Source organism: Terrapene carolina, unplaced genomic scaffold, assembly GCF_002925995.2.
Source record: "Terrapene carolina triunguis isolate 2854851 unplaced genomic scaffold, T_m_triunguis-2.0 Scaffold105, whole genome shotgun sequence".
Classification (NCBI taxonomy): Eukaryota; Metazoa; Chordata; order Testudines; family Emydidae; genus Terrapene; species Terrapene triunguis.
Genome location: NW_020664456.1, coordinates 2,656,365 through 2,675,307, shown reverse-complemented (window position 1 = coordinate 2,675,307; position 18,943 = coordinate 2,656,365). Strand labels below are relative to the sequence as shown.

Genomic DNA, 18,943 nt, shown 5'->3' with positions numbered 1-18,943 from the left:
AGAGGAGGGACAGCAACGGGATAGTAAAATATTGAGAGAGAGAGAGATGTCCCTCCCATGCTTCCCCAAATCATTTGCTCCTATGTTATTACAATTCATTCAGTATTTTGACTGATAGCGTCTCACAAAACATGTAGCACTAGGAATCCAGACGGGAAAGCAAAAATATAAATCACTGCATTTTTCCAGGATGGAAATTCTTCATTCAGCTGAAACCATTCTCTGGAAAGCTGTCAGTTTCCTAACATAATAGTTTTTGGTAGCCTAGAATATGCTTCTCCCCCCGCCCTTCCCACCCCACCCACTGGCGTAATGGACAGCACTGTCTTGTTGGAAGCTTTCACAATTTCTAGTTAACAGGCAAGTCTAGATTCTTCCTACGCTGACAAGTTTCAAGGAGTCTTACCGCAGCCTGGGCAATGGCAGGATCTATTTTCACTGGATAATTTTTCTAACCACCAGACATCTTCTCTCAATGTTGTAGCTGAAGCTTTTTTGGCTGAGTGTGGACCAGGAGGGCTTTACAAGAAATTGAAACAGAGCAAACCTTGCCACCGTCCGACACAGGGTGGGCTCTGGTTTCTACTCTGATCCCAAACATTGGTTCAGATCTACAATGTTCAGCATAGTCATACAGCCCATCCTCCCTTCCACCCCGTTTATCTCACTCAGCTACCTCCTCTCACCCTGCCACTTAGCTCTGGCTACTGGAGATACAGGCCTTCCTCCTCGGTCCAGATGGCTCTTTCCCCTTTACCCCATGGGACACCTAGCGCTGTACATTTTTGGGTCCTATGGCCCATCATTACCAGCACCCTCAATCCATTTAAGGCCTTCATGGGTGCAGAATGCATGTTGGGCAACAAGCCAGGGAAACACACTCCCTAAACCCTAGATCTACTGGGTATTTTTCTCATAATCTCTAGTGAAGCTCCTCATGAACCATTGGAAATTCCCTAAAGACGTGCTAGGGTATTATAGTTACATTGGCCATCGATAAGTAAGTATCTACTTAGACAGTCAGTATGGCACGCTAGGGATTATGGGATGCTATATGATGTTGGCACAGTACAGCCAAAGACTGAGCTGATGAGTGTAGAAAGGAAGGGAGTGTATCACTCCTTTCTGCTCCCATGGGCTGGTGACTCACCCACCCCAAAGCCACAAGACAAGATTTGTCACACACACCAAGGTGTAAGCAGTGCAACCTAGGGATCGGAGCAGGAGTCTGACCTAGTGGTCAAAGCAAAAATTGAAAGGTGGAGCCAGAGGTGTGGTCAGGAGACAAGCCAGCGGTTGGAGCTCGGAGTTTGGAATCAGGAGTTCAGAGGCAGGCAGGGATTAGGCCTGGATACTGCCTGGCTGTAATGATTCCTCAGTTAGTGAGCTCTTCTGTCTGAGGTTCCACTAACGTGGTCTCTGCTTTCCGTGATAGCTGTCATGCCTCTTGTACCTGTGTTTTCACCGGCTGGATGTGATTGCGAGCTGTCACTGAAGCTTGATGTGCACCTGATTGATATGCAGCTTCCGCTGCCATCTCTGAAACACGTAAAGAAGTCATCCAACTGGATTCTAATTTCAGGAATTCTTGCTGCTTTGGAGTCAGCACAACTCTTGCTCCTATGATCACCTGCCATACTGCATCCACCTCTTTGGAATTCATTTTCCCAAGAAGCTCTGTATATTGCTGGTAGAAACACACCAGTGTGTGACCCGCCTTTGTATACTCTGTTAGTGCTTCAATTAATACATACGGTTTTTTGAGAGAGAAGAGTACAAGTACCGTCTATTACCAGCCAAACTGCCTTTCTAATCAAGGCTTCATGACTGAGAGAAGTGGGCTCATGTTTTCCAATCGTTCCATTCTCTTCTACTCAGGCCCTCTAATGGCTTCTCTGAAGGACCCACATTTCAGGAAGTAGTTCACCGAAACGGCTTTTCCTGTACAATAGGGACTGCACACAAGGCTACTCCAAAACCCACTTTATTCCATGGGCCACTCAGAAATAGCATCTCCTAGCATTAACTAGAACAGGAATATCTTGTCTGAGGAGGGCGCAGCAGCCCCGGAGCCGCCAGCCACACATGCACAGCAGACACCATCTCCTTGGGACCAGAGCCGGAGTAAAGCAGGCCAGGAGGGGGAGCAAGGCCTGGACAAGATGCAGGTCTGGGGCAGCTGCATGCGTGGAATGCATTGTGCAGCCACTGTGCTGCTGTGGCTCCAGGGCTTAAATGGTGATCTGTTGGCTCTTCGGACCAATCAGGGAGGACAGTCACTAAGTGCGGGTCTATTGGGCCCAGCCCAGGACATTGGGTTGCTAGGCAACCATGCCCAGAGGCAGCTGAGTTGCTGACGAGATTAGCCAATAGCACATTCTGATAACCTTGGGGCAGGAACCTCCAGACACCAAATGGGGATGAGAATAGAAACCAAGCAATCACCCCCAAGCCCTTGGAAACAATAAAGGTTGCCTGGACTCTGTGCGAGCAGATTGGTTGGTTGGTTGGGAGTGGTGAGGGAAGGGTATGTGAGTGCCCTAGGATGGGAAGTGGATACAAGGTTCCTCCTTGAATATTAAAATTTACAAGATACAGCCCTGCCAGCAGACTTAGAACTGTCAGTCCAGCACCTGCCCTGCAAACATATCTTGTAGGTTCTTGATCGCGCATCTGTATTGCAAAAACAATTTGGCACAATGCTTAGCCCTTTGCTCCAGCACTACAGCTGGAAAGAAAGTGGTTTTCCCATCCTTCAAGTGTTTGAGATTTTTAGTTTTTTCCTGTCCCAAACTGGAACAAACATTTGAAATCTCCCAAATTGTCATGAACCAATAATTTAAAAAAAAAAATAAAAAAAATCAGACCTGGTTAATCAGAACGTTGTGTTTTGATAATTTTGAAAATATTTCATTTTGATTTTGACTTTTTTTCTAACCTTTGTTGTTGCTGTTAGTAGAAATAAACTAAAATTTCAAACTGAAAGGGGTGTTTTGAACCAGAAAACAAACCTTTTCATTTTGAAAATGTCAAAATGTTCCATTTTGACAATTTGTAACCATTGTTGTCCTTTTTTTTTTTCAAACCAGGCGATGCAGCCAAGCAGATCCTTTGTGTTTCAGTTGATCAGTATTTTCTCAAGTAAAAAATGTTTAGTTGGAAAAGTCCAGACCAGCTCTGTCCAGCACAATAAGAAATCAGAGTTCTTGAGGCAATGATAAGAATATGTATGTTGCACTTTTCATCCACAAAATATTATAGTGCTCCTGTGAGATAGGCAGGTTTTTTATTCATTTTACAGATGGGTTAGTGGAGACTCACCTAGATTGATCTGAGACCTATTCAGTAGCAGAGCCAAGACTAAAAAGCAAGTGTTGCCTGCTCTAACTGCTTAGATGCACTCCTTCCCAAGACACTATTAAGCTGCAGTTTAAGACCACAGAATTAGGATTGCTCTAATGCATTTCAAACATTGAATAACAAATATTGTCATTAATTACACCTGCTATCCCATAGCAAGGCATGTAAGCCAAAACTAAAATGCAGAATGAAGAGGACAATCTACTTGCCACTCACAGGGAATTGCAGCTGGATTTCCTATGTGACAGTACTATATAGTTTACTGTGGAGTGAATGCTCTCTAGTGGTTAGAGCAGGGGATTGGGAAATTGGGATTCCTGGGTTTTGCTACCTGACTCTCACACTGACAGTGGACAAGTCACTTGTTCCCTCAGTGCCTCAGTTTCCCTATAGATGAATGGGTACAATAATACCTATTTTACATGGAGGCAGGATTAGTTAATGCTTTTTTGTTTGTTTTTTTCGGCAGTTGTGCTCTCGGAGGTTGTTTTGTTGTTTGTTTTTGTTTTTTGCTGGGGGCAACTAGAGTATTTAGAAGAAAGGTCCTATATGTCAAGGCAATGAATTATTGCTGAATTTAATTTTGTGACTGTGAAAGAACAGTTGATGGAAAAAGGAGAAAACATTGGAATACACTTGCCAGACCGTCTCTCTCTTTATTTTAACCCACAGACTCTGCTCCTCAAGTTGATTGCTGCTTATCTTTACCTAGGGCACCCCGGATTTTTATATGATTAAAATTTCTTTGACAATTGCTGAGGATTTACAATGTGAAATGTTTCAGTTTTCCTTATATTATGTCTTGGCATCAAAGAATCCGCACTCGGGTCCTAAGTACTGGATAAAGATGATTTCTAAGGGGAGACAAATGAATCAAGACCCTGACACCCATCCTTTTTTCATATACATCTGGTTATTATTGAACTGAGGCTTTCATGTTTTAATGATAAATTGTCTTTGCCCGCTGTAACAATGTCCCCAGACGGCCTGTCTAGGCTGAAATGTCTTCTAAGAGCATCTGCTTTTGATCTATGGGGGTTTTAAATCTTTGGATCTAATCTCAACCCTGACTGACTTGAAAGCCGATTTCCACAAAAGTAGAGTGTTAAAACTTGTAGAAACCCCTTAGAAGGGATCATTTGAAATTATTTAAGAGACTATGTTGACAATTATATTCAATATGTCTTTATGATCATTTTTCTGCTAATATATATAATATAGTCTTATATTTTACATCTGTCTCCAATATTAGAAAGAAAGAGAGAGAGAGAGTGAGACAGAGAGAAAGAGAGAGAGATTTCTTGCAACAAATGCTACAGTGGCATTTCAATGTAATCTGCATATGTTGTGGCTTAATCCTCTAATAAAGGAGGCCTGGAAGCTTTCCAGAGCACAATATTTATGCCCTGTGTATCAATTAAGATAATTGCCAATTAAATGATATTTCAATTAAAGTAAAGTGACTTATAAAAGATTCCTGCTTGCTATTAACTTGTTTATGTGTGCAAATTGGAAGTGAAGTTATATGGGATTTTCTTCAGATGCTCAATGTGGTTCACATCCAGTATATAACCAACACCATCACCTTGGGCTCACCAGTCCATTACTAAGGCCTGGTTTACCTGGAGGGGGGTGGGGGGGTTCGATCTAAGTTATGCAACTTCAGCTACGTGAATAACGTAGCTGAAGTCGACGTACTTAGATCAGTTTACCGCGGTGTCTTCACTGCGGTAAGTCGAAGGCTGACGCTCTCCCGTCGACTCGCTGCCTGTCGATCCAGAGTGTAATGTAGACGTGCCCTAAGCTGCAGCTCAGTGGGGTTTCTAAGGACTGAGAAGGTATACTGAGCTCAGTCAAGAGGAATCACTCGCTTTGCTATTAGTAGAACAATATGTGGAACAGATAGGCCAGACTCTCCTCGCAGCATAAATGGGAATAGAAGTTGGCCAATATGTGTGTGGGATTTCTGTGGCTAAAAAGGAAAACCATACTGGTCAAATGAAAGAGAACCTGGAAATCCTACAACATATGATGAAAATCTTCAATGTGCTAGTTTGTCTACTAAACCCACTGCAATGCACTGCTACATTTTATGTACCGTATTAATGTCAGTGATAGAGACATCTTGAAGCGTTCAGAGTTTAGATTTGGGTTGGATAAGAATTAAAGGTAGGATAAAGCAGGACATTTTGAGCGGAACATCTCTTTCCCACAAACAGTGGTGGTTTGAATATAATGGAACCCAGATTGAAACCACCCCTCTTGGGGTTTGAAAACCCAAGTCCCAACAACTAATTTTTTTGAGACAGATTCTCTCACAAGATTTCCAGTGCTCCCAGCTTCTGATGGGACCACAGACACCAGGGATGAGCCTATTCCATGATATTTCAGCCCTGCTGCCCTTATCCATGTCCAAACCCAGAAGCAGAGGTCAGAGACGAGGCGGATGTAAAAACTCATTGGTGAAAACAAAAATGAATCAAATATTTCAGAATTGTCAAAAATGGCTTTGGGTTTGGGTCCGAATATGAGGAAACATTAAGAGAGGTGGACTTATTTTCTCTAACCATCCCTCATTAACAAAATGCTTCAAAACACTGCGAGCCAATGCATACTGATGGCTTTCTGAACCTCATAACGAAAACGTACTCAATTATTTTTTTTAGACTATTATAAAACTTGGCAGGTAGAATAAGTGAGTGGGCTGGAAATGTACAAGAAATCCTAATATGATAGGAGCCTCATTGGTGTTAGGAAATACGTGGTTTAGGGAGATTAGTTTATCATATATTTTCCATCTCTCTTGCATGTTTGTTGTCAAATCATAGGATCCAGTCTGGAAACTGACGTTAACTAACTTCTACTTAAAATGTGTTTTGCGAAGTAGGTTATTTGCAGAACATTTTAGAAAAAGAAGGAGAACAGTCAAAAAGGGTTCTCTCTTTTATTGTTTTCAGGTGGCATGGATTTCTGAATTTATAAGGGTGTTCCCAGCTTTGATATTATGGCTGAATTCAGAACCCCCTCTTCCGATTGTACAAACTGCCCCTGTCAGAGCTTGCTGCGGGCTGCCAAGTGGTTTGTACCAGGACTGGTCCAGTAAGAGGCACTGAAGGAAGCTCCTCCATGTGAAGAAATTCAAGCGGTCCCTGAAAATGCCCCAAAAGAGGCCCATTTCCTGACTAAGCTAATTTGGGGGTGGAGTTGTCTTGTTTTCACCTCATATAGTTTCCCTGAAAATGTTTGCAGGTGGCCAAGTGAAAACTAACAGTTTCATACTGCTCTGCTAACGCAAGCGCAGTGCCTCCATCCTGCAATGGGACAAAGACATTCTACTTCACATAACCTGAGAGCAATGACCCAAAGCTACTCCTAGCAGAAACCGGGACTGTTGATAGGAAGTGAGTTCAACTATTTTGCAGCTTTCACCAACCCAGGAGTGAGCCCCAGAGGTGCCTTGCAACCAGGTAAACCATCTCTGAAGCACCTGTGTCCCCATGGGGTCATTCTGCTATATTACATCATAGCAGAAGCCACAGTGGATGAGGTCTGTCCTCATATTATACTAGCCACATAAATAGATAGACTAGTGGGGGGGAAGGAGGAAGATCAAAGTTTTCCTCACTCTACCAGGTATGTTTATATCATGCTTTGAAGCAATCCCTGCCATACAGTCAGACTGCAGCCATCTTTCATGCCCACGGCCTTATCTGGAATAGTCCCCCCAGTCAGAGTGGAGAACGAGCAATTGGACCAAGCCTAGGGCATGGTGGGTGGTGTGCCGGATGCATTTGCATTGGCTTGTCCTCCTCCAAGAACCTCTACAGGTCAACACACAGCAAGCACCCACAGCCTTCTGCATCTGGCCCAGCAGGGATATTTTCTGTTGGAATGGGTCAGAGTCAGCGTGCAAACATTTAATCCACTGAAGTGAGAGAGCAAGCCAGCCAGCTATCCCTGATGGCATTTATCCCTGTACACTCCCGTATCCCTGTGTAGATTCCCCGACTCTTCTGTTGAGTGCAGTTGCACATTGAGCTGCTAATGCACACTGATTTCTTCTTAAGCTTAAGAGCACAATAGGTTAAATAGATTTTGATATAAGAGCCTACAAGGAACACTCTATTTAAAAAGACTATGCATCACTGGCTGCAACTGAAAGGATGATGAGTGGTAGGAGGAGATGAAAGGTGGTTCAGACGTGGGTATGATGACAACAGTAAAGGGAAATTAAATACACTGCAGGGAAATGAAAGTCATAATCATCTTGGGTTTGCAGCTCACGAACAGTGAAAGGCTTATGTGATGAAACAGCAGGTAGAAGTGCCCTGAGACTCAGGTTTTAGGGCCCCAAGGGTTTCAATTTGACATTCAAGCCTTTTAAAGTTTTACGAGGGCATCCAGGAACTCCTCCTGCTCAGCCCCCCCTCCGCCATGTGCTGTGCTTTTTGATTTACACGCCCTACTGAATGTACAATGAATTCCAGGAAATCATTCAGAAACTGTGGTGGGGTCATAATTAAAAAACTTTAGTGCAGTTTTAAATCTCTGCTAATGCCCGGTCTAAATGCAAAGGGGCAAGAACATCAGCTGGTGTAAATCGGCATAGCTCGAGTGAAGTCAATAGTGCTTGGCTAATTTACATCATCTGGCAGAGTGTGATATTCCCATTTAAAACAGACACACGGTGTCATGCATGGGGGCAGACATTTAAATTCAGCCACACCTTGCTAATTCAGACATTGCTAATCCACAAACCTGAGCATCGCCTCTCACAAAATATGGCGCAGTGATTTTTCTCCACTTCCCAGCAAATATTCAAGAGCAGACAGCTGTAGCAAGGTCTCACATTGCTACGTCAAATCCTGAAGTTCATTCTCGGGCAAAATCCCTATTGATACATCTGCAAAGACTCTCCTGTTAAAAGCTACCCAATGAGAGCTATTTGCAGTGCATAACAACTCCTCTACTGAACCAACAGATCCTATACTTATGTACCAATCGATGGCCTTATGTTAACTATCTATCTATTTACTAATGCTGCTTTTATTAGCTAGACTTCTTGTAACATCTCCCAGTCTTTAGTAGTTCTTTACAAATGACTAAAAAGTCTCTTCCCTCTGGTCCCCCACTTAGAACTTAAGAACGGCCATACTGGGTCAGATCAATGGTCCATCTAGCCCAGTATCCTGTCTTCTGACAATGGCCAATGCCAGGTGCTTCAGAGAGAATGAACTTCCCTTATTGTATCACTCAGAAAATAGAATATGTTAACATTTTCAAAAGTGGTTGATGTGGTCAACTTGAGAAACTTAACGTGTCTCAAACTGGGCACCCAAAGTCAGTAGCCGATTTTGAAAATGTTGGTCCCAGGCTTAAAAAAATAATAAAAAATGGTATGTCAAGATCCTGTTCATCAAGAAAAAAATTAAGGATGCACAAAGGGCAGGTGGGTGCCAAATTCCTATTGAATGTGATGACATTTGTATGTCTAGGGAAGTTGGCACTGATCTGTAATTGAATCCTGATCATCATGGTCCTCCAGCAGTTGTGATTAGGATCAGAAAATCTGCATTTGGGGGAACAAGGAAGAAATATTTTTGTGGGGGCGGGGAATTTTTTGAAAAATGGGGTTATTTGAAATCGTCAAAGAGATGGATGAGAAGGCAGAGTCTAAGTGCAGTGGTCAAAGGTGTATGATAAATTACCCCATGTCTCTAAAATTGATCGCAGAGTTCCACCATTGATTACATGGGTATCACCTAACTTTACCTCTTCACACTGAAATTTCCTATGGAGTGTGTCAGCATGGTCAACCTTAAAGCCGGCATTTCCCAACTTTTGAGTGCTTGACACTGCAACCTTAACATTCTTTTAATGCCGGGTTTTCTTTTTGTTTTGTTCGGTATGTTATATAACATACAGCATGGTCAGTACTGTACAGAACAAATTGCAGACGAGGGTTCTGCCCACAGTCTAAAAGCCCAGTTCCTGCTCATATGGATAGTCATCCTTTAGATGAGTAATCTCACTACTTGCAATAGCCTTTGTGGTTGCTAAATCCCCCACTCCCGTGAACAGTTCTGCAGTATGCATGGGATTAGCAGTCTTTTTGCAGATACATGACATCTTGTCCTCAATCAATCCATCAGGGATATCCCTACAATCCCTCCCTGCCAACTCTCCTGCCTCTTCAGTTCAACACTCCCATGAAAGATCAGATTTGCCCTTAGTAACATGTTCATTAACACAGAATCATAGAATCGTAGGACTGGAAGGGACTTTGAGAGGTCATCTAGTCCAGTCCCCTGTGCTGAATCAGGAGTAAGTATTATCTAGACCATCCCTGACAGGTTTTTGTCTAATCTGCTCTTAAAAATCTCCAATGATGGAGATTCCACAACCTCCCTGGGCAATTTATTTCAGTGCTTAACCAACCTGACAGGAAGTTTTTCCTAATGTCCAACCTAAACCACCCTTGCTGCAATTTAAGCCCATTGCTTCTTGTCCTATCCTCAGAAGTTGAGAATAATTTTTCTCCTTTCTCCTTGTAACACCCTTTTATGTACTTGAAGACTGTTATCATGTCCCCTCTCAGTCTTCTCTCCTCCAGACTAAACAAACCCAATTTTTTCAATCTTTCCTCATAGGTCATGTTTTCTAGACCTTTAATCATTTTTGTTGCTCTTCTCTGGGATTCCTCAAGTTTGTCCACATCTTTCCTGAAATGTGGAGCCCAGAACTGGACACAATACTCCAGTTGAGGCCTAATCAGCACGGAGTAGAGTAGAAGAATTAGTGCTTGTGTCTCGCTTACAACACTCCTGCTAATACATCCCAGAATGTTTGCTTTTTTGCAACAGCGTTACACTGTTGACTCATATTTAGCTTGTGATCCACTATGACTCCAGGTCCCATTCTGCAATACTCCTTCCTAGGCAGTCATTTCCCATTTTATATGTGTGCAACTGTTTGTTCCTCCCTAAGTGGAGTACTTTGCATTTGTTCTTATTGAATTTCATCCTATTTACTTCAGACCATTTTTCCCATTTGTCCAGATCATTTTGAATGTTAATCCTATCCTCCAAAGCACTTGCAACCCCTCCCAGCTTGGTATTAGCCATAAACTTTATAAGTATACTCTCTTTGCCATTATCTAAATCATTGATGAATATTTTGAACAGAACTGGACCCAGAACTGATCCCTGGTCCCCACTCAATATGCCCTTCCAGCTTGACTGTGAACCAATGATAACTACTCTTTAGGAACAGTTTTCCAACCACTTATGCACCCACCTTATAGTAGCTCCATCTAGGTTGTATTTCTCTACTTTGTTTATGAGACGGTCATGCAACACAGTATCAAAAGCCTTACTAAGATCAAAATATACTACATCTACCACTTCCCCCCATCCACAAGGCTTGTTACCCTGTCAAGGAAAACTATTAGGTTGGTTTGACACAATTTGTTCTTGACAAATCCATGCTGATTGTAACTTAGCACCTTGTTATCTTTAGGTGTCTGCAAATTGATTGCTTGATTATTTGCTCCATTATCTTTAGAATAATCATAGAATCATAGGCTAGGTCTACACTACAGCGGACTTCCGACCTAAGATACGCAACTTCAGCTACGTGAATACCGTAGCTGAAGTTGCGTATTTTAGGTCGGCTTACCTGGCGGTGAGGACGCGGGAAAGTCGACCGCTGCCGCGCTGCCGCCGACTCCGCTACCGCCTCTTGTCGAGGTGGAGTTCCGGAGTCGACGGTAGAGCCATCAGGGATCGATTTTACCGCGTCCTCACGAGAAGCGGTAAGTCGATCCCCGATAAACCGATTGCTACCCGCCGGATCGGCGGGTAGTGAAGACGTAGCCATAGACATGTAGGGCTGTAAAGGACTTTGAGACGTCAAGTCTAGCCCCTGTGCTGAAGCTGGACCAAGTAAACCTAAACTATCCCTGGCAGGTGTTTGTCCAACCTATTCTTAAAAACCTCCAATGACAGAGATTCCACAACCTCCCTTGGAAGTCTATTCCAGAGTTTAACTACCTTTATCTAACCTCAATAGCTAACCTAAATCTTCCTTGCTGAAGATTAATCGCACTACTTTTCATCCTTCCTTCAGTGGACACGGAGAATAATTGTCCCCCATCCTCTTTATATCAGCCCTTAACATATTTGAAGACTATCAGATCCCCTCTCAGTCTTCTTTTCTCAAGACTAAACACGCCCAGGTTTTTTTAACCTTTCTTCCTAGGTCAGGTTATCTAAACCTTTTATCACTTTTGTTGTGCTCTCTGGACTCCAATTTGTCCACATCTTTCCTAAAGTATGATGCGCACAATTGGACACAGTACCCTAAGTGAGGCCTCACCAGAGCAGAACAATTACTTCACATGTCTAACATATGACACTCCTGTTAATACACCCTGGAATTATATTATCCTTTTTGGCAACTGCATCACATTGTTGGCTCATATTCAATTTGTGATCCACTGTAACCCACAGACTCTTTTCAATTGTACTACCACCTTGTCAATCATTCCCTAATTTGTACTTGTGCATTTGATTTTTCTCTTTGTTCCCCTTTTTAAAGACAGGTGCTATGTTTGCCCTTTTCCCATCCTCTGGAACCTCACCCATCCTTCACGAGTTCTCAAAGATAATTGCTGATGGTTCCAAGATTGCTTCAGCTAGCTCCTTAAGTACCCTAGGGTGAATTTCATCAGGCCCTGACAACTTGAATACATCCAACTTATCTAAATATTCTTTAACCTGTTATTTCCCTATTGTGATTTGCATTCCTTCTCTCTTGTTGTTAATACTAATTGCATTGATTATCTCAGGGATCGGCAACTTTTGGCCCGCAGCCTGCCTGGGTAAGCACCCTGGCGGGCCAAGCCAGTTTGTTTATCTGCTGCATCCGCCGGTTCGGCCGATCGCAGCTCCCACTGGCCGCGGTTCGCTGCTCCAGGCCAATGGGGGCTGCGGGAAGTGGCGCGGGCCGAGGGATGTGCTGGCCGCAGCTTCCCGCAGCTCTCATTGGCCTGGAGCTGCGAACCGCAGCCAGTGGGAGCCACGATCGGCCAAACCTGTGGACGCGGCAGGTAAACAAACCGTCCTGGCCCACCAGGGTGTTTACCCAGGCAGGCCGCGGGCCAAAGGTTGCCGATCCCTGGACTATCTAGACACCATTATATTTTTAGTAAAGCCTGAGAAAAATAGGCATTAGAAACATCAGCTTTCTTGATGTCATCAGGTATTAGCTCTCCTTCCCTGCTAAGTAGAGGACCTGCACTTTTCTTTGTCTTTCTCTTCCTCCTGGTCTATTTATAGAACCCCTTCTTATTGCCTTTTGTGTCTCTGGGTAGGTGTAACTCATTTTTTGTGTTAGCTTTTCTGACTTTGTCTCCATATGCTTCTGCTATTCTTTTGCACTCCTCCTTAGCAATCCGTCCATGTTTCCACTTTTTGTAGGATTCCTTTTTGATTTCCAGGTCATTAAAGAGCTCCTGACAGATCCACATTGGCTTCTTGCTATTCTTCCTATCTTTCCTTTGCCTTGGGATAGTTTGCAGTTGTGCCTTTAAGATTGCCTCCTTGAGAACCTGCCAGCTTTCCTGAACTCCTTTAGCCCTTACGTTTTCTTCCCATGGGACCTTACCTACCAGTTCTGTTAAAGTCTGAGTGCGTTGAAGTCTGCTTTTTGTGAAGTCCATTGTCCTTATTCTGCTCCTCTCACTCCTTCCTTTTCTTACAATCATAAAATCTATTATTTCGTGATCACTTTCGCCCAAATTTCCTTTCACCTTCAGATTTGCTACCAATTCCTCCCTGTTGGTCAGAATCAAGTCTAAAATGGCTGTTGCCCGGGTTACTTCCTCCACATTCTGAAACAAAAAGTTGTCTCCAATACATTCCAAGAATTTATTGGAAATTTTGTGTTTTGCCATATTACTTTTCCAACAGATGTCTGGGTAGTTAAAGTCCCGCATTACAACCAGGTCTTGTGTTTTGGATATTTCTGTTATTTATTCTAGAAATGCCTCATCTACCTTCTCTTCCTGATTTGGTCTATATTAGATCCCCACCATGACATGACCCCTATCTTTTACCCCTTTATTTTTATCCAGAGACTTTCAACTGGTCTGCCTCTCACCTTCTTCTGGATCTCAAAACAAGTGTATATATTTTTGATGTATAATGCAACACCTCCTCCTTTTTTAACCTGCTTATACTTGAATAAACTGTACCCCTCTATACCAAAGTTCCAGTCATGAGACTTATCCCATCAACTCTCTTTGAGATCAATTAAGTCACAATTTCAGTTATGTACTAATACTTCCAGTTCTTCCTGTTTATTCCATATACTCCTGGCCTTTGTGTATAGACATTTAAGATGTTTGCAGTGACAAGGTGGGTGAGGTAATATCTTTTATTGGACCATCTTCTGTAGGTCCAAGAAAAATATTTCACCCACCTTGTCTCTCTAACTTAAGATGTTGAGCAGATTCCCCCACTGATTTCCCTTTTGTTGCTCCTCAGACCCAACTATAATTTTCCATGTCGCCCACAATATCTAGATCTCTGTTAAGGTCACCTTTTTTTTATGCTTACCTGTGGGCTTCTGTCATCTGCCCCCTTTGAACCTAATTTAACAAACACTTAGCCATGGTTCTGTTCTTCAAAGCATGAGCCAAGTCCTCCTTTGGTATTATACACAGCCCTTTCTTGGTGGTATTTTTCTTTTTCATGCACATCTGATTGCAACATATGGCTAGTTTCTGAAATTAACAAAATATTTCCCTATTTTATTTACGTAATGGTTTGTTTGAGCCGCAGCACACTTAAGCCTAATAAATGACAACTGAGAAGCAGCAATGAACCCTCCAAATTAAAGAAAACAGCCTCTCTCCCCCCACCAATTTCCATAATTTCATACTGAATGGCTGCTGTGTTGTTTTATTCTGGTTTTCATGATCCTATTCACTCGTGATCTGGCCCAGGGTATAGACAGACAGACACTGAAGCATCTGAAAGAGATTACTACAGTCTGTTGCTCTACGGCAGGCTCCAGATCACTGACACACAGAAAGAAAAAACAGCTGAAAGGATATACCACTCCTTAATCACTAGAGAATTTGCAGGCCAGCATATTCAGACCAAATGGTGTCAAAGGATGGTATTCACTCCCCTACTGATTCACCCCCAGACCACCTTGGTGCTGTCCACAAGCTAAATCCACATTAGTTGAAGCTAATTATTCTCATTATTAATTATTATTAATACTTAACTCTTATATAGCACTTTCCATCAGAAGATCTCAAAGCACTTTCTAAAGGAGGTTGGTACCATTATCTCTGTCTTACATATGGGGAAACTGAGGCACTGGGGTGAAGTTACTTGCCCAAGGTCACCCAACAAGGTAGTGGTAGAGCTGGGAATCAAACCCACATGTTCTGAGGTGCCAGACCTGGTTAAGTGGTTGTGAAAATTCCACCAGGTGACTATCTGCATCTTTAGGCACATAAATATCATTGAAAATCTGGCCCTTTGGCACCCAGTGTCTATTGAATGAATTGGGTACCTAACTCACTGAGGCACCTTTGGAAAATATCACCTGAGGAATGGAGGTCTCATAGGTAGTCTCTAAAGGCCCAATCCTCCTCCTGTTGAAATCTATACCAAAACTCTCATTGATTTGTCTGGGAGCATCAGACACCAGAGCTTGATGGTTTAAATTTGACTTTATGTCAGGTGCTCCATGAAACTATAATCATAAGAATTATACACCCATCAATAATCACACTTAGTCCTTTTAGGAGCATTTCGCAGTGCCACACAGGCTCAGAATGGCATGGCCTGATTATTCCACTTCCCCGCGCTCGCTCATTGGCCTTCTCATGCCCCAGTATGCAAGAGTTCATGTTTCAAAAGGATCAGGGCCTAGCCTGCCCCCCTAAAGTCAATGAAAATGTTGCCATTGATTTCAGTGAGGGCAGGAACATGGTTTGACCTGTTGGTCCCACCAAAGGTAGCCCATATGCAAAAAGCAATGGGACCAATCTCTCAAGGTGCTCAGCATTCCCTTATGGGGAGCTCCCTGCATTCCTGTTGAAGTCAAGTGTACCTGGCATGGTCAAATCATTAGTTACTGGGAGGTCAGCACTGCACAGTTAGCATGAAAAGCAAAATGAAAGATCCTGCTGTTATTTATATTTCAGTACACACTAGGCCCCATTCACAACAGTGGGCTTCTCACTTTCTAGGCACCACACAAGCATTATAGAAAGAGATACCCAGCCCAAAGCTACGACACCGATTACAACCATGGGACTCTGCAGGGACCTACGCAAACAGAGCTCGTTGCAGAACTGGGCCTAGTTTAACACTGACTTTGGCAAGGTTAGCTGTAGATTCAGTTCTGGACCAGTGCCGTGTTTAAAGTCTAATATCTCAGAACAACCCACGGCTTGGAGCAGCAGCTTTATGCCATTAGAAACCCCAGAAACTACCTTTTCTGATATGTTAAGGCTTTTTGTTTCCAGCTCAGGATATCACAAAGCCAATTTAGATCAGTTTTAGAGCATTCTAAAATGGATTAGTTATAATTTCCCTTCTTTTTGGACTCATAGTAACTAAGGGACAAATCCAATTCCTACTAAAGTCAAAGGAAAGATGCCCACTGATTTCAATAGGAGCTGGAACAGGCACTAAGAAACCAGCATTCTAGGCAGAGTGATGTGAGAAAGAGCCCCAATCAAATCTTTTACAAACTCTGTATAATATATGACCTACATATCATTCATAAGAAGAAGATGGGACTTGTCAGACCAGGTCAAACCAGTTGGTCCATCTAGTGCGGTATCCTGCCTCTGAAGAGATCAGTGCCAGATGCTTCAGAGGATGATGCAAGCAGCACCACAAAGAACAGCTAGGGAACAGTATGCCCATAGTAGACGTTCCTCCCTAAACCCAGGCAATTAGTGGTTGACTTAAGCCCTGAAACATGAGGGTTTATATCCCTGTTATTTTTAATCCCAAGTAACATCTCTGTGGATCTTCTTCATTGTCTAATGGGGTGTAAAGGTTTTCTTGGCACACATTTGGCAATGCCCTTCAGAACTCACTCAGGTCTTTGCTACTCAAGCCATCCCAGCTTGTGCCAATAAAACCTTTGCACCACACCACCATGCTTTGTGCAATAGGTATATTTCTATTACCTATGTGGGAATGGTAAGCAGGTGATAAAAATAAATGGCATTCCTTCAGACGTATACGGACTTCCCATCTCGATGCACACTGCCTTAAAATCCTCCAGCAACCTCAGTTCCTATATTTTTGTGATAAATTTATGGCTTTATGCACAGCAACATTGTGCATGTGTGTGCGTGGGAGGATGGCCACCTTCAGGGTGGTCTTGCAGCAAAAAGCCAAAATAAGATATTCAAATATGATTACAGGATATAATAAAAAATGCTTCTTCCAGTTCATTCTCATAGAGTCTCTTGGAAGAAGAAAAAAGATTTTTTTTTTTAAGAGACTGCTTTCTACCCACACAACTGAGTCTGCAGCGATCACCAATTTTGAACCTTTGAGTATATACTTCATAATTCCACATGCTGAAAACTAACCCTGAAAAGCCCAGGGGGCAGCTGTGTCCCCCACCCCCGGATTCCTGCAGAGCAAAGAAACAAAATTGACTTTTTTATTTTTTAAGGTCGAGGAAATCTCTAGTCTTTGAGTGAAAGGAAAACTGAAGCAATTAGTTCTACCTTGCATGGCTGAATACATATTTACCCTATACGAGCATATATTAAGGAATGAGCTTTTTAAGACAAGATTGGTATTTTGTTGTTGTTGTCCTTTCCTCTCCCCCACCTTGAGAAATATTATGTCACCGTCTCTATAGATGTGTATGGTCCTGATGTCTCTCACAAATTGGGCTGCCATTTTGCTGATATATCATCAATCTCCAGGCTTAGCTGGAAATAGATTGGAGGCCCAATCCACAACCCATTAACATCAATGGCCAAACTCCCAGGCCCTAATTCACTGTGCCGTCTACCTTATGTTGTCATTTATACCAGGGCCAACTTGCCTTTACTTTGCACTGGTGTCAATGACTAAACAAGGCGCAAGGCAATGGAGAATCAGACCTCACTGATCTGGCCCTAATACATCCTCAGTGAGTGAAACTCCATGCAGCTCCACTGACTTTAGTTAATCTCTGTTTAGAGAACTCAGCTCATCATTTGAATGAATGGATGTGACAGAGAGTTTCAAAGTTGCTATATAGTGGATTCTAAAATCCTCTTAGTCCCTTGCAGAGGGGAAGGATAGTTTTAGTTAAGGCACAGGATAGGGAAACAGGTAGACGGGGGTCACCATTGCCATTAGACTTCCTGTGTGACCACAGGCAAGTCACCAGAGCTGGATGCAATTTTGAATTTTCAAAATGTCAACCAAAAAATTTGTGCAGAAATTTTTTTGCATTTTTTGTTTGATCTTTTCGAAACAGCTCCTAGAGTAGTCAACATTTTCCAGACATTTGAAATGTTGAGGAAATATTTCTGTGAAAAGCATCAAGCATTATTCGCAAAAATATTTCGGCCTTTTTCCACGGTCTCTAACTTTTGAAATATAGGACACGCTGGTCTCACTTTTCAGAAGTGCTGAGGATTCTTCTTGCTCTGTAGATATAGTGAATAAAATATCTCTGACTGCATTTCCCTCTAAACTGAGATACTTTAACTCAAGTAGTCATCTCTCATTTTAGCCTTTTAGGGTTTTTTGTCCAGAAATCTGAAAGTATTTTGCAACGGAGGGGAAGGATCATTATTCCTATTCTACAGATGAAGAAACTGAGGTGCAGTGGTTTGCTTATGGTCATGCAACAAATCAGTAGCAAAATTAGGAACAGAACTTATTTCTCCTAACCATCAGACTGTTTTGGTGAATGAAATGAACTTCCTAAGCATTTTAAACTTGCAGTATCTCGCATGCATTTTTTTCTCCTAGATGACATTCTTATAGTGCATCTCACTCCTCTTCATTAATTTATAACCAAGGCTATTGTTTCTGTATCTGTAAGATTTCAACCTTTAATATAACTACTGTTCATTTAAAACAAAAAGGGGTTTATATAAGCATTATCTCGATAATTCTACTTCAACTAAACTGAGAAGAGAGAAGAAAGATTTGAATTATGCAGAAGTAAAGATGCATGGAATAGCCATAAGAAAATGAAAAACAATGTAAAAAATCATGTGGTTTTGCACTTTGTGATGAACTAAATGAGCTGATCTTTGCAAAAAAAAAAATGTTGCAAAGGTATTTCAAGCAAAAACGTTGCCAATTTTAGATGAAAACAGAAGTTCTTTTTAAGGCAAAATCAGGCCTGCTTCTTGGGTGGAAGTGAACTTTGCATGGGAAAAAAGAAACCTTAACTGTTGTACTTTTCATGTGCTTTTGAAGTGAAAACAGCCATTTAATTGAAATTTCACACAAAGGCAAATTTGGGGTACAATAAATCATGAGAATAAAAACAGCAACATGTTCATGAGACAGTCCCTGAAACT

The 18,943-nt window shown here is 42.3% G+C and overlaps 1 protein-coding gene and 1 pseudogene across 1 annotated transcript in view; both read right to left on the bottom strand.

Moving 5' to 3' along the window:
- LOC112102840 (metalloprotease TIKI2) overlaps nt 1–18,943 on the bottom strand; it is a 235,049-nt gene that overhangs the window by 133,492 nt on the left and 82,614 nt on the right. The window lies entirely within an intron of this gene.
- On the bottom strand, nt 1,376–2,087 carry LOC113405098 (annotated as a pseudogene).